Source organism: Salvia splendens, chromosome 4, assembly GCF_004379255.2.
Source record: "Salvia splendens isolate huo1 chromosome 4, SspV2, whole genome shotgun sequence".
In the NCBI taxonomy this organism is placed as follows: domain Eukaryota; kingdom Viridiplantae; phylum Streptophyta; class Magnoliopsida; order Lamiales; family Lamiaceae; genus Salvia; species Salvia splendens.
Window position 1 is genome coordinate 34,802,091 of NC_056035.1, and position 16,768 is coordinate 34,818,858.

Here is a 16,768-nt window from a genome sequence, read left to right on the forward strand (position 1 = left end):
TGCTAGGAAGTGATATTTAGTTACTTAGAATGTTAGTGGAACAAAAGCCAACTATGGAAATGTATGTGGAAATCAATATGCCTTCGAACTCAAAGTAAATTTGAGAGGCGGACGCTCAAGACTAGAGCACGATGTGATGTGGGATATTGAATAATTATGAAGACGAGGAGAATAGGATATGCATAGATATACTTCCTCTGTCTACAAAATAATGTCTCAATTTACTATTTTGGGACGTCTACAATTTAAATTCTCATCTGGTTCCATTTTAGGTAGTGAACTTCAGACTCCACATTCTACTTATAAAATCAAACTAACACTATATAAAAATGGGACCTCATTCTATGAACTTTTTCATCACCTTCATTTACATTTTTTAAAACTCGTGCATGCATGTCAAAATGAGACTATAAAATCGTGGACGGAGGGAGTAATTTGATATCATGCCTTAAGAGTTATGTGGTTTCATTAGAGAGGTGCCATAAAAGGTTGGGTTGTTGGGGGTGTGAGCAGATCGGGAATCATCGTTCAAGAATCATGATACGGGTAGCACTAGCCTACCCCCTATCGATGAAGAGTCTGATACTACGGAGACGGACATGGTGATGGGAAGAACATGCGCAGATGAAGAAGAGGGAATAAAGGAGTTCGAGACAGTGGAGCTAGAGGAGCTTGCACCGATGGTGGTGACGACCAATTCACGCCCACGGTCGTCCGGAGAAATATGGAGATTGTGTCTCACATTAGAATTGGTTATTAGTTTATTATTATGATTTTTCTTTTTTGAATTGCTTCCTTTTAATTTATTTTGTTAAAATATTATGTCGAGCATATTTATAAGCTCTTTTCTCAATTTCCTTTGTTGATTTTTTCTCGGAGAGCATAAGAGACTTGAATTGATGGGACCCGACTTGGGGTCCCATCATTGAGAATTGAGCACATGTTTTGTGAATGTGGAACTATTAAAGATAAACCTAGTGGCAAGCTAGGGTGAAGAAAGCTAGGGTTTACGAGAAAATAATTATAGTTTTTATTCCTCGACTATTTTTTACTCTCTAATGAACTCTTTATATAGTGTTCGGACCCTGGTTGATTCAACTCTACGATTCGAGTAAGAATCAAGAAGAAAATCTAAAAAGATTTAATAAATCTAAACTAAGTAATTATTCGAGAAGTAATGAGATATATGAAATTCTTGAACTTGGCATGCCTGGATGCGTTCCTCTTCGATCGTTCATTCCTTGTCTGCGATGGGGTCATCCGCTTTCTATCTCGTCCTCTTTTTGGTTCGTCTTCCTTGCATGGCGTGGGTTCTGCCTTGTGCGTCTGCATGGCTGTCTCGATTGGATCCCTATCATGAACTAATCAACCCTAGGGTTCTTAGACTATAAATGGACTTCTTGTTATTGCTTAATTAACCCTAAAGAAATAATAGAATTTCTATAATGAAGTTTAAGTATTCAGGAATTGCGGGTAATACTTAATTTCTTACTACATTAGTATTCATTTTTAAATATTAGTACGAAGTAATTTATTCTCGATTTTAATTGTGATTTTAATCTGCCTGCCAAACAAATAAACTCTATCAACTGAAAAGGCGATGAATTTACTTCATCTGTATGCAATATCAATATTTATGTTTTACAATTCATTCTCAGAGAAATTAACACTCACGTTTGTAATTGGGAAAATCGGGTTTATGGGGCACTTTACACTAAAGATTACGTAAATGTACCCATTTTGTTATCTATTCCAAAAATGGGAAAAACGCCAACCACATTGGCGTTTCTATTAGTAAAAATGCCAACCTCATTGGCGTTTATCTTCGCGTCGTATTGGAGGTGTATTTTCGCCAAATACAGCGGCGGGAAAAAACGCCAATGAAGTTGGCGTGTTTTAAGGTAAAACGCCAATGTAGTTGGCGTGTTTAATTAATAAAAACGCCACTGAGGTTGGCGTGTTATGCTTAAAAACGCCAATTTGAGCGGCGTGTTTCTGTTGAACCATATCCTTATCAGATCTCCCCCAACATCGCGACCCTAAACACTTTCCCTCCCCAAAACGCGAAAACCCTTCCCAAACGCATAAAAACCTTTCGCTCGGGTCGACCCGGTGGTGGATTTAAGCGTGGATATTTTGAATTTGGCTAATTCTTTCAACCATTAGTCCTTCTAATCGGTTAGTATATCAAATTTTAGACTCATTCTTCTAAACATTAGTCTTCCAATATTTGATTGATTGTTGTGATAATATATATTGTAGTGTAATTAATATAATAGTTTGACCAATTATTATGGGTACACTAATATTTTGATGGATTATTATGATAGTATATATTTTAATGGAAATATTTTGACCAATTGTTATGCTATTATATGTTATAGTATATTTTATGGATTGTTATGATAATACATATTGTAGTGTATTTAATAGAATTATTTTGTCAATTTTTTGGCTGACTCTACATAATGATGAATGTAAAAATAATACATATTTATTTGTGTTTTACATTATTGCAGATAGTATGACGTGGTGTGTCAATTTATATTGGGGTGGAAAGATAATTCCCGGAGCAGTTATTTCGTATGATCCTCCTTTTGCTAAAGGATTCATTATGTTGGATGAAACAATTTCGTACGATGACCTTGTGGAAAAAATTTGTGAAAGGATGGGGATAAGCATATATGAAAACAATATTCAAATAATATGGAAACGTACTATATGCTTTGGATCCGGAGTCACGTTTATAGGTGTTCAACTAGAAGAAGTATGCATGCAACTAATGTTTAGTGAGAGTATGGTTATTGGAGGTGTAATTGATTATATGTTGAGTATTCGGCAATTACTCAACATCATAGTCATCATGTCATAAGTTATGATGCTGGTACGTCAACGAGAGCCCAAGAACCATATTTTGCTGCAACACAAGATTTTGATGTTGGTACGTCTACGAGAGCCGAAGAACCATATTTAGCTGCAACACAAGATTTTGAAGCTGGAGGCGTGCATTTAGGGGATCGTGACAATTGTGATGTGGTGGAGGACATAATAGGTCCTGATAAAGCCGACTTTCTTGATCCACAATCACCTTATAATTCTGAAGATTCCGACACGGTTAGTACAGACTCAGATGGTGATCCGTCGGATGATGAACAATTTGTTGCTTCAAGACCATCCATTCCACTTGGAGAAACAGCAGTTGGAGAAACATCAGTTGGTGGAAGGGCAGTTGGAGGAAGAGTAGTTCCACAGTTCCCACAGCCTGGAATCAACTACTTTCGCACCTTACCAGGTCCATATGATAGTTTTGATCCCAAAAACTTTGAGCGTGATGATCCCAGTGTGCATTATTGGAGTGAAAAGGATCCTACCAATGTCGGTTTGCATACTAAATTTAGAACGAAGTTGGAATTGAAGGCAGCTGTGACTCATTGGCATTTGGAAAAAATCCGACAATATACAGTTGTTGAAAGTAAAGGAAAGAGATGGCATGCAGTTTGTAAGTGGCCACAGGGAAATCCGAAAGATAAGTCCTTACCGCCATGTTTGTGGGAGTGCCGAGCAACACTGAGGAAGCATGATGAACACTGGCAAATTAGAGTGTTCAGCACTGCTCATACTTGCATGGGGGATCGTAACTATAATGGCCACGCTAATCTTTCGTCGGGTATGATAGCGTTGAGTGTTCGCCATCAGATAGAAAACGATCCTTGCTACAAGGTAAAAGCAATTGTGGCGGATATTGAAAATAGATTTCATGTCAAAGTTAGTTACAAGAAAGCATGGTATGCTCGGAGGACAGCGATTGAGCTTGTATACGGTGGATGGGAGTGGTCGTTCAAAGTTTTACCAGCTTATTTGAATGAAGTGCAAAGACAAAATCCTGGCACAATTGTGGAATGGATGCACGATGACATATTAAGCAATGGTATGAACAAGGTATTCAAGTACGTATTCTGGGCTTTTGGACCAGCTGTGGAGGCTTTTCAACTATGCAAACCAGTTTTAACGGTTGATGGAACTCATCTACGTGGACGATGTCGAGGTAAAATTCTTATTGCCGTTGGATTTGATGCTAATAAGAAATGTTTGCCTGTTGCATATGCCATTGTTGATGAGGAAACCAAAGAAAGTTGGAATTGGTTTATGGAACGCATTAGACTTCATGTAGCAAAGCATGAAATATGTGTCATATCTGATAGGCATGTGGGAATCATAGATGCAATGAATTCTCCCATATGGAAAGAAGAACCCAATGTGGGTCATCACAGATTTTGCTTGGTACATGTTAGAAAGAATGTTTTGCAGAATCACAAAGGTATCATGGTCAAAAGACTTGTTTGGAAAATTGGTATTGCTACCAAGAAGCGCAAGTTTAAGATCAGACGTCGTTTACTTCGAAACGTCAACAACGAGGCTTTGCAGTACCTTGATGCCGTGGAGTTAGAAAAATGGAATCTGGCGTATGACAAACACAAAAGATGGGGTGAGGTTTCCACTAATATGGTGGAATCTTACAACAATGTGTTGAGAGGCGCAAGACAACTCCCAATTAAAGCTTGCATTGATATGATATTCTGGAGGACAATAGAATGGTTCAATGACCGGTCAATTGCATCAACACAGTGTGCCACACCACTTACCCCGTGGGCGCATGAAAAGGTGTGCAAAAATGATGCAAAAGGTCAATTGCATAATGTGAGAGCACCCAACACAATTGCAGGGCATTATGTGGTTCGAACAAAGCGTCGAATTGGTGGAAAGGGCGCTAATAAGTGGAAGGTAAAGTACTTGGACTCGCACTGCAAATGTCAAAAGTGGCAGATGTAATGCCCCAAAACCCACCTTAGACGGAAAAGTGAATTTCCGGTGCTGTAAATCGCCGAAATTAGGGTTTTCGGCGAATAAATTGAAATAAATAACAAAATAAATTCTGATAATTCAATAAATCATGGGATACCGAAATATAAGTCATAATAAGTGTTAGAAAGGATACGTGAGCAAAGAATTGAGTTTTAATGAGTTTTAGTACGTTTTTTTTAGAAAAGTCACCGATTAGGGTTTTTCGGCGAATTTGCCGAGAAATATTAGGAATTTCCATTGGAAGATAATTTATATGGAATCTAGAGATCAAAATAAGTATAATGTGAGTAAGATTGAGCAAGAAATTAGAATTAAATCGGTGCTCGTATAGAAAACGCGACAGGAGGGCAAAATGGTCATATCATATAAAAAATACACCAAATCTTGTAAAAAGTAAAATGATTAATTATTTCAGATATGTAATTGGTATTACACGTCCATCAAGTGGAGGAAATATGAAGAAAATTCTAGACTTGGTTAATTAATTAGAATGGTGCCACTTGTACACCTTATCTTCCATAAAATTTAATAATGAATTTTAGACTTATATAAACTACAAATAATATTATTCATCTTCCTTCTACTTGAAAACTCTCGGCTCTCTCCCTCTTTGAAATACAAGAAAATTTTCTCTTCCATTCTTGATCATGTCTTGAAAAGAATTAAAGGAAAATCAAGTGTAAATGATAAAGTTAAGGTAAACCTTGTATTTTATGCTATTTCTACAACTTAAAGATGCAAGAAATATTGAGTTTAAATATTATATGATTTACGAAAATTTTGGGAATAACCATGCATGAAATTAATGTTTGTCATATTGATTTATATGTGATATTAGGATGATAGATATGCATGTTTTAAGGGGGTTTTAATTATATCTTGAGATGACCGAAAATTATTTATTATTGAATCTTGAGCATTTGATGTTATATAGAGTAAATGATTGTTGATTTATGGTTAATGGGATGATTAAACATAAATGGAAATAGAATTTGATACAAAAGTATGAGTCAGATTAACTCCTCTGTTTTTCAGCCCCATATTCTGAATTGTTTTGAATATTTAGGACTGTGAAAAGTTTGATTTATCAATTTTGAAAATAACTATAATGAGTCTAGAGGTTCTCTGAATTGTTTTGTAAATTTCGGAGTTCACTTACTATAAGTATAAATTTTATAACAATACAGCTACAAACTGTCAAAATTCTGGTACACTGGCATATTTTGGTATGTGTTATCCGAAATATTCAGGGAATTTAAGGTGGATGGAAACTTGATTGCATAATTTCTAAATTAACTATAAGGTGTTTAGTTATTCTCTGAATTTTGTGATTAATTAGAAAATACAAATACTATTTATAAAAATTGTGTAGAAACTATTGCCATAAACTGCTCGATTTTGGTAGTCTGTGGTGAAAGGAGAATATCTCTCGACCCATTAGGAATCTTATTGCTTTGTAAACTAGACTTCCAAGGGTATTTGGAAATACTAAGTTACGCCTCTAAAGCCTTTTAAATGATTACATAACATTAACGAGAAAACAGTCTAATGTAGTGGATATATTAAAAGTAAATTGCTAGATCATGGAATTACTTTCATCTAGGATATTAGATGAGGATAAAAGGGGAGAGTTTAGCTTATAGTAATATTATTTCTCGATAAATTAATTTGTGTTATAATTCTATGAGGTAGCTACACCCAAATGTTAGCAAATGAAAGGAAAAAGGATCGGCGAAAGAAGAAATGTCGAATGGAAAGGTTTGGAAACAACGTCATCCAGGTAGCATGCTCAACACTTAAATGGCCTAATTCTCTTGCGTATTTTTCCGTGATTAGTACGTGACTTATTGTCTAAATAATTTATGATTAATTATGTGATAAAATATTCAAGAAGTGAAATATAAGAATATGATGGATTGTTGATTGATTTGATAATGAAATATGTGAAAAGAGTATACGTTGAGGAGAAGGAAATAAATGTGATTAAATGTGATGATGTCTGATCTATCTATCTGTGATGAGGTCTGATTTGTCGGTTTGTGTTGATGTATTATTATTTTAGTAGATTATGAGTAATTATGTGATAAAAGACTTATGAAGTAAAACATGAGAATATGGTGAATTATTGAATGATTTGATAATGAAGTATGAAAATGGAAGAATATGATTGTGACTGTAAAGATGGTGAGATGTATACAAATAAGATTTACATTTGAAATATGTCTGATCGATCTGTGATGACGTCTGATCTGTCTGTATGGATTTGTTATGTTGGAAATCGTTGATGATAAAGTATACTTGTAAGTGCTTATGCCATGTGCTTGAGTGTGTTCTGTGGGTACAATTGGCATGCCATAGGACAGCAGCGCTGCATTATCCGTGATCTCTCGTCTTCTGGATAACCGAAGCGAGGATCGTCTGTTATCTGATCTGTCTGATCTACACCCTATGGGTGGTCTGTTCCCGGGATTATCTGTCTGCATCCGAAATGAATGGTCTGATTATCTGTCTGCACCCTAATTGGGTGGTCAGTGCGGAGTCCTCTCGAGGACAAAATCCTCGTCTGTATCTGATTCTGATTCTGATTCTGATCTGGTCCGCGTACCCTAGTATGTCACTAAGCACATTAAGGGGCCATGTGTGAAATTATGTGATAATGTCGATCGAAATATTCGTGATGATATATGTGACAATGTGTATGGCAACATATGAGTTATAATATGAGATTATGTGAAACATCTGTTAAAATTTGATATGATAATATCTTATATGTGAAAATGGATTCTGTTACATGGTTCTGTTGAGTTTTGTCATAAATATTGAAAATCTGACTTGCAGATGTAGTTTATGACATATGTGAAGTTTTGTATTATTATACCCCTCTGATGACATAGTTTGGAAATTTGAAGTCGTGGACGGAGATTTGACTACTGGTACGGGTATGTTGATACGTATGATGACGTCTGTGATTTGTCTATGTTAATGTATGGATATCATTTGGAATATTAGATGCTTCATATGAATGCTGATGACTGTTGATAAATTCTGGGTTTGATATTGCCTATTGTTGGGTTCTGGGTATGTGTTGGTCATAGAGGAGATGCTGCCCAATATATGTTAGAAATTAATAAGACAATAATAATATGATATAAGCGGTAATGGTTGATAAATAAAATAATAAGAATTTAAAAAATTTAAGTTGTATGATTATTGTTGTTAGAGTATTGTGGCTAAAGTGTTGAGTGTGCTACAGGTTAATTGGATCAGGGATTTCTTTGGATATTTCTTTCGTTTCTTTGCCAGCACTGCATCCACGGTGGGTCACTAATCACTGCTTGCGGCGTTTGTGTCCATTTATGTTAGATGTGGCATGTATAGTATTTGAACATTTGCAATAGCTTCCGCTGTGTTTGTAAATAGTGTTGGAACTTTTGCTGATAGGTTAATGAATTAAGTTTGGTTTTTAATTGACCATAATTTATGGCACCGTAATTGTGACATTTCCTATTCGACCGTTCGCCGATCGGGTAGGGGGTGTTACAAGTTGGTATCAGAGCCTAGGTTTAGGTGTTCCTAGGCTCTTGGTGGGTTTGAAGTGTGTTTAGTAACATGCCACATAGGGTGTCGAGTCGTATTCGATATCAGTGACCTGATGCAGTGGCTACAGTATGCCAATATAGAAGTTTGTCAAACGATTATTTGATAAAGTATAAAGTCTAAAGTTTATCAAAGTACGGGACAAGAATTCCCGTGTGACCGAGAAATTTGGTTATATGGGACTGGCCACCCCACATAACTCGAATCTCGATAGTGTCATTGTCGGACAAAAAAACAAACTAAAAATAAATAAATAAATATGATGTCAGCTAAAAGAGTGTAAAGTATAAAATGATTAGTAAGTAAATTATTTGCTAATTATGATTTGAGATCTGATTTTGATATATGTGAACATGACAGTGATGTGGATAATAAATTAATATGGTCATATAAGTGTTGTGCCCTTGTTTATGCGTTAACATCGGGTATAGAAATTATTTATGATATATGATACATAGTGTCATTCTCTACAATATATGGTGTGATGGGAGGAAATAATATGATGTGACGATTGGTGTGATGGGAGGATTTGATTGACCCCATGCGGGTGCATTTTTTCTTTGTACGTATACCCGTGTTTATCGTTAAGCACACTTAGGCAAATAAGTGAAAATATGTGATAATGTGTATTAGCCTACGGATAACATATGTGTTCTGTGATCTGTAAATGTGTTGGTTATGGATAAGAATGGGATATATCCTTCGTATTTGATTTTAATAAATCGTATGGATATATGATGTTAAGTTTTATACGACGAAAGCGGGCTATCTGAATGTGAACATGTGAATTGATCGATACCTGATATGGATAAATATGTGTGCTCTAAATGAGCTATGCGTACGTGAAAATGAAGTGTATGAATATGTGACGTGAATGGAAGTATGAAATCTATATGGATTATATGAGTACTCGGAATCGGGCAATATGAAATATGATGTGATGTGATAGAGATATAAGCTAAGTAACTGTACATGATATAAGATATGTGATACAAAATGTGGTAAGATTAGAATGTTAACTCCGTAAGAACTGTGTGCACTCGAAGACGAGCTAAGTGATTATGGAAATTTAAATGAAGATTTAGATATGAAATGGAAAATTAAAATGGGTGCTCTAAGTGAGCTATAATATATATGAAATGATATGTCTAAAAATGTGAGTTGTAAATGAAATAAATATATGAGTTTGAAATTGAACTATATGAGGAAAAATGGTACTATGCTTGAAATTATGGAATCCAGGGAATCATATGCGTGTTTAAAAGAATGTGAAATGTATTGATGACCAATATATGATGGAATTCGAAAATGAATGTGATATTTGACATTATTGCGAATTGTGTTGATTATTTGGGAGATATTACAATGTTGCTGTGGATGATTAATTTATTTGGATGCTTTGCCTTTGAATTTGAATATTGTTGGTTTTTGGGCATGCTCCATTTTTAGGGGAAAGGTTGCCCAATTTTTGTTAGAAACTAATGGAATAAATTAACTACGGAATTATAATAACAAGAGATGATGACTGTAATAGAAACAATATCCAATATGTGATGAATCAAGGTGGAAGTATGTAGTATGATAAAAGGGTATGTAAATTGATATGATATAAGAGGACAACATGAATAAGTTAAAAATGAACTAGAATGGTGTAGGGGATAAATGAGTAATAAAAATGGTAGCATTGTCACGTGAATGCGAATGGGGAATCTGAATGTGAAAATGTTGATTATGTGATTTTATATGCTATTTGATGAATGATTATTGAAATATGAGCTATGGATTTCACATTGGAACTTATGCTGAAATCTGTCAGATAATAAAATGTAAAGAAGTATGCGATATAATTTGATAAGTATGCTTATGTATATTTTGAATCTGTGACATGATGGAACTAATAATCTTAATATGATATATTAGGGTGAAATATGAACTTATGTGACATTATATGTGAAAGGTGGATTATGTGATTTGAAGTATGATTTTGTGGCTTGATGCGGAAAATGAGGATACGCTACAAATAGGAAATGACGTAATGCCATGAAATGACATAAGAGAAACCATGGCGCTTCAGGAGTAAGAAAATCTGATGGAATTTCGAGGACGAAATTCTATTTAGGGGGGATGAGTTGTAATGCCCCAAAACCCACCTTAGACGGAAAAGTGAATTTCCGGTGCTGTAAATCGCCGAAATTAGGGTTTTCGGCGAATAAATTGAAATAAATAACAAAATAAATTCTGATAATTCAATAAATCATGGGATACCGAAATATAAGTCATAATAAGTGTTAGAAAGGATACGTGAGCAAAGAATTGAGTTTTAATGAGTTTTAGTACGTTTTTTTTAGAAAAGTCACCGATTAGGGTTTTTCGGCGAATTTGCCGAGAAATATTAGGAATTTCCATTGGAAGATAATTTATATGGAATCTAGAGATCAAAATAAGTATAATGTGAGTAAGATTGAGCAAGAAATTAGAATTAAATCGGTGCTCGTATAGAAAACGCGACAGGAGGGCAAAATGGTCATATCATATAAAAAATACACCAAATCTTGTAAAAAGTAAAATGATTAATTATTTCAGATATGTAATTGGTATTACACGTCCATCAAGTGGAGGAAATATGAAGAAAATTCTAGACTTGGTTAATTAATTAGAATGGTGCCACTTGTACACCTTATCTTCCATAAAATTTAATAATGAATTTTAGACTTATATAAACTACAAATAATATTATTCATCTTCCTTCTACTTGAAAACTCTCGGCTCTCTCCCTCTTTGAAATACAAGAAAATTTTCTCTTCCATTCTTGATCATGTCTTGAAAAGAATTAAAGGAAAATCAAGTGTAAATGATAAAGTTAAGGTAAACCTTGTATTTTATGCTATTTCTACAACTTAAAGATGCAAGAAATATTGAGTTTAAATATTATATGATTTACGAAAATTTTGGGAATAACCATGCATGAAATTAATGTTTGTCATATTGATTTATATGTGATATTAGGATGATAGATATGCATGTTTTAAGGGGGTTTTAATTATATCTTGAGATGACCGAAAATTATTTATTATTGAATCTTGAGCATTTGATGTTATATAGAGTAAATGATTGTTGATTTATGGTTAATGGGATGATTAAACATAAATGGAAATAGAATTTGATACAAAAGTATGAGTCAGATTAACTCCTCTGTTTTTCAGCCCCATATTCTGAATTGTTTTGAATATTTAGGACTGTGAAAAGTTTGATTTATCAATTTTGAAAATAACTATAATGAGTCTAGAGGTTCTCTGAATTGTTTTGTAAATTTCGGAGTTCACTTACTATAAGTATAAATTTTTATAACAATACAGCTACAAACTGTCAAAATTCTGGTACACTGGCATATTTTGGTATGTGTTATCCGAAATATTCAGGGAATTTAAGGTGGATGGAAACTTGATTGCATAATTTCTAAATTAACTATAAGGTGTTTAGTTATTCTCTGAATTTTGTGATTAATTAGAAAATACAAATACTATTTATAAAAATTGTGTAGAAACTATTGCCATAAACTGCTCGATTTTGGTAGTCTGTGGTGAAAGGAGAATATCTCTCGACCCATTAGGAATCTTATTGCTTTGTAAACTAGACTTCCAAGGGTATTTGGAAATACTAAGTTACGCCTCTAAAGCCTTTTAAATGATTACATAACATTAACGAGAAAACAGTCTAATGTAGTGGATATATTAAAAGTAAATTGCTAGATCATGGAATTACTTTCATCTAGGATATTAGATGAGGATAAAAGGGGAGAGTTTAGCTTATAGTAATATTATTTCTCGATAAATTAATTTGTGTTATAATTCTATGAGGTAGCTACACCCAAATGTTAGCAAATGAAAGGAAAAAGGATCGGCGAAAGAAGAAATGTCGAATGGAAAGGTTTGGAAACAACGTCATCCAGGTAGCATGCTCAACACTTAAATGGCCTAATTCTCTTGCGTATTTTTCCGTGATTAGTACGTGACTTATTGTCTAAATAATTTATGATTAATTATGTGATAAAATATTCAAGAAGTGAAATATAAGAATATGATGGATTGTTGATTGATTTGATAATGAAATATGTGAAAAGAGTATACGTTGAGGAGAAGGAAATAAATGTGATTAAATGTGATGATGTCTGATCTATCTATCTGTGATGAGGTCTGATTTGTCGGTTTGTGTTGATGTATTATTATTTTAGTAGATTATGAGTAATTATGTGATAAAAGACTTATGAAGTAAAACATGAGAATATGGTGAATTATTGAATGATTTGATAATGAAGTATGAAAATGGAAGAATATGATTGTGACTGTAAAGATGGTGAGATGTATACAAATAAGATTTACATTTGAAATATGTCTGATCGATCTGTGATGACGTCTGATCTGTCTGTATGGATTTGTTATGTTGGAAATCGTTGATGATAAAGTATACTTGTAAGTGCTTATGCCATGTGCTTGAGTGTGTTCTGTGGGTACAATTGGCATGCCATAGGACAGCAGCGCTGCATTATCCGTGATCTCTCGTCTTCTGGATAACCGAAGCGAGGATCGTCTGTTATCTGATCTGTCTGATCTACACCCTATGGGTGGTCTGTTCCCGGGATTATCTGTCTGCATCCGAAATGAATGGTCTGATTATCTGTCTGCACCCTAATTGGGTGGTCAGTGCGGAGTCCTCTCGAGGACAAAATCCTCGTCTGTATCTGATTCTGATTCTGATTCTGATCTGGTCCGCGTACCCTAGTATGTCACTAAGCACATTAAGGGGCCATGTGTGAAATTATGTGATAATGTCGATCGAAATATTCGTGATGATATATGTGACAATGTGTATGGCAACATATGAGTTATAATATGAGATTATGTGAAACATCTGTTAAAATTTGATATGATAATATCTTATATGTGAAAATGGATTCTGTTACATGGTTCTGTTGAGTTTTGTCATAAATATTGAAAATCTGACTTGCAGATGTAGTTTATGACATATGTGAAGTTTTGTATTATTATACCCCTCTGATGACATAGTTTGGAAATTTGAAGTCGTGGACGGAGATTTGACTACTGGTACGGGTATGTTGATACGTATGATGACGTCTGTGATTTGTCTATGTTAATGTATGGATATCATTTGGAATATTAGATGCTTCATATGAATGCTGATGACTGTTGATAAATTCTGGGTTTGATATTGCCTATTGTTGGGTTCTGGGTATGTGTTGGTCATAGAGGAGATGCTGCCCAATATATGTTAGAAATTAATAAGACAATAATAATATGATATAAGCGGTAATGGTTGATAAATAAAATAATAAGAATTTAAAAAATTTAAGTTGTATGATTATTGTTGTTAGAGTATTGTGGCTAAAGTGTTGAGTGTGCTACAGGTTAATTGGATCAGGGATTTCTTTGGATATTTCTTTCGTTTCTTTGCCAGCACTGCATCCACGGTGGGTCACTAATCACTGCTTGCGGCGTTTGTGTCCATTTATGTTAGATGTGGCATGTATAGTATTTGAACATTTGCAATAGCTTCCGCTGTGTTTGTAAATAGTGTTGGAACTTTTGCTGATAGGTTAATGAATTAAGTTTGGTTTTTAATTGACCATAATTTATGGCACCGTAATTGTGACATTTCCTATTCGACCGTTCGCCGATCGGGTAGGGGGTGTTACAGCAGATGTGGAGACTTCCATGTTCACATGCAGCGGCAGTTGCGCGTTTTAGAAACGACAACATGCTGTCGCTTGTTGATCCCGTATACCGCACAAGTGTTTGGGTACACCAATATTCTACGGTGTTCAATCCACCCAGACACCAAGATTATTGGGCCGTGCCTGAATGGACTTTGCAATGTTCACGAGCTCAGTTAATGCCTAAAAGTCGCGGTCGATACCGTACTACTAGGATTCCTAATCAGATGGATGTCCGTGAAGCTGACCAGCCACGAGCCCGACGCCGATGTAAACATTGCCGTCAACCAGGTCACGACAGGCGCAACTGCCCGAATGCTCATTCAAGGATGGATACTCAGTTGGTAGATGATGCCGCTGACGATTTTTTGCATCCACCTCCACCAAGGATGGATACTCAGTTGATAGATGATGCCGCTGACGATTCTTTGCCTCCACCTCCACCAAGATATGCAGTTCGAGGTCGTCATTCTGTCAGTCACACTGATGATGTCGATCACGATTTTATGCCTCCACCTCCACCAAGATCTGCAGTTCGAGGTCGTCACTCTGTCAGCCACACTGGTGGTACAGGCGAACACATCGGTCTCAGTGATGTCCCACATTCTCCACCTCGGTCTTCTGTGCGAGACGAATATTTTGGGGTTGATTTAGAGAATGTCGTTGTGCGAGAGACTCCTCCGTCTAGACTCTCAACCGCCAGAATCGGGAAGGGGATCCGTAGCTTTTTTACGCGGAAAAGGCGAGACAATTGAACGTATGCATTGTGTAATATTGGATTTCTGTATTTAGCAAGATTTGGACTAATGTATAGGGTAATATTTGTATGTACTTATATATTGAATAATGATGAAATGATTAAAAACTCTTAACTGTGGGAGCGTTTTTTTATAGGACACGCCGATGTGAGTGGCGTGTTTAAAGAGACGCCTACTTAATTGGCGTCTTTTCACTTTAAAACGCCAACGTGAATGGCGTGTTATTACTGAAACACGCCAACGGGACTGGCGTGTTTGTTCAGAATGTCCGCTTTCGGCGTAGAAAAAACGAGCAACGAAAAAACTAACTTAAAAACGCCAATGGCGTTGGCGTTTTTAAATAACACGCCAACGGGAATGGCGTCTTATTAAAAACGCCAACGGGAATGGCGTGTTTGTTCAGAATGTCCGCATTCGTCGTAGACAAAACGGGCAAAATATAAACTAACTTAAAAACGCCAATAGCGTTGGCGTTTTTAAATAACACGCCAACGGGAATGGCGTCTTATTAAAAACGCCAACGGGAATGGCGTGTTTGTTCAGAATGTCCGCATTCGTTGTAGAAAAAACGGGCAAAATATAAACTAACTTAAAAACGCCAATAGCATTGGCGTTTTTCACAAAGACTTACATTCACAAAAACGCCAATATCTCTTTATTTGCCTGTTTTCATTTTCATTTCTACTAGGAAATAATAATTCAGACATCCAAATACTTAATCATAAAGACTTAAAATCAATGAGTTCAAATCAAATGAAAAAACATCAATATCAAATTACAGTAATATCAAGAGTTCAAATTAGTTCAATCGTCACGACGTTTCCGCATAAACAGACGCCGTATCCCCTTCCCAATAGTAGATGTAGATCTAGGGATCCTTGAGGGAGGAGTATCTTGAACAACAGCGTTCTCAAGATCCTCCTGCACAGACGACCGCGGTGGAGAAGCGGGGACATCACTGAGGCCAATATCTTCTCCGGTACCACCGGTATGGCTAATAGAATGACGGCCTCGAAGTGCAGAGCTCGGTGGAGGTGGGTCCTCAAAATCGTCATCGGAGTCGTGTACGAACTGAGATGACGACTCTCCGCGGACGGTTTTCTGCTTGGTTCGTCGTTTTGCCTTTTGCCTTATGGGTACGTCCACGTCCATTGCAGAGCGCTGCGAAGGAGGGTAGTCCATCAGCTGAGGCTCCCCGGATATCTGCAGTCCTTCTTCAACCATCCTCGAAATGGTTTCCATATCCGGACAGAAATGTCCTGTCGCAGCTCGGCCACTTAGATAGTGACGTATTTTGTGAAGCGTCTCCACCTACAATTTTTCAAAGTTAAGTACATATCATAATATGAATTTGAATAAGTAATCAGGGTTTAGTTAAGTATAAATAATGTACCGTAAAGTTATGAGAAGATGCGGTTTCGTGGAATCCCTCTTCAGCATGCACGCCGGGTTTGGTTAAATACACCACAGTGATCTGGCGAAACCAATTCATATATTCTTCCGTTGCAACAGGCTCAGTACTGTCCTCCAGATCAGTCCATATCGTAAAGTGTCTGTTGTCCCACTCCTGTATATAATTGGCGTGCCATTGAACCCAATTCCGACCAGCTTTTCCACGGCGATCCTGTTTCAAAAAATCAGAACCGTGGAACCGGGGGAGATCCGGGATATACGGTTGGACAATCCCGAATTGGCGCAACACTCGGTGTGGCAGGTGTGGCTCAGCCAGATTCCAACAAATAAGCGTTGTGATCGACATCCATATAGGACGACCGGCATCACAACTTTCCGGCAACTCCCGGTGGAGATAAGGCCTCCAAAT

The 16,768-nt window shown here is 36.2% G+C and overlaps 2 long non-coding RNA genes across 4 annotated transcripts; both read left to right on the top strand.

The window, feature by feature from the left end:
- Positions 1 to 5,256: 5,256 nt before the first annotated feature.
- Positions 5,257 to 8,330, top strand: LOC121799633. Of its 2 annotated transcripts, none has more exons than XR_006050344.1 (4): positions 5,257 to 5,560; positions 6,556 to 6,643; positions 7,702 to 7,796; positions 8,117 to 8,330. It is a non-coding gene; the product is annotated as an uncharacterized LOC121799633 (long non-coding RNA). The 2 variants fall into 2 exon arrangements; XR_006050343.1 differs by having other exon boundaries at positions 5,269 to 5,560; positions 7,702 to 7,802.
- Positions 8,331 to 10,338: 2,008 nt separating this feature from the next.
- Positions 10,339 to 14,096, top strand: LOC121799634. Of its 2 annotated transcripts, none has more exons than XR_006050346.1 (4): positions 10,339 to 11,325; positions 12,322 to 12,409; positions 13,468 to 13,562; positions 13,883 to 14,096. It is a non-coding gene; the product is annotated as an uncharacterized LOC121799634 (long non-coding RNA). The 2 variants fall into 2 exon arrangements; XR_006050345.1 differs by having other exon boundaries at positions 10,340 to 11,325; positions 13,468 to 13,568.
- The last annotated feature ends 2,672 nt before the right edge of the window (positions 14,097 to 16,768 follow it).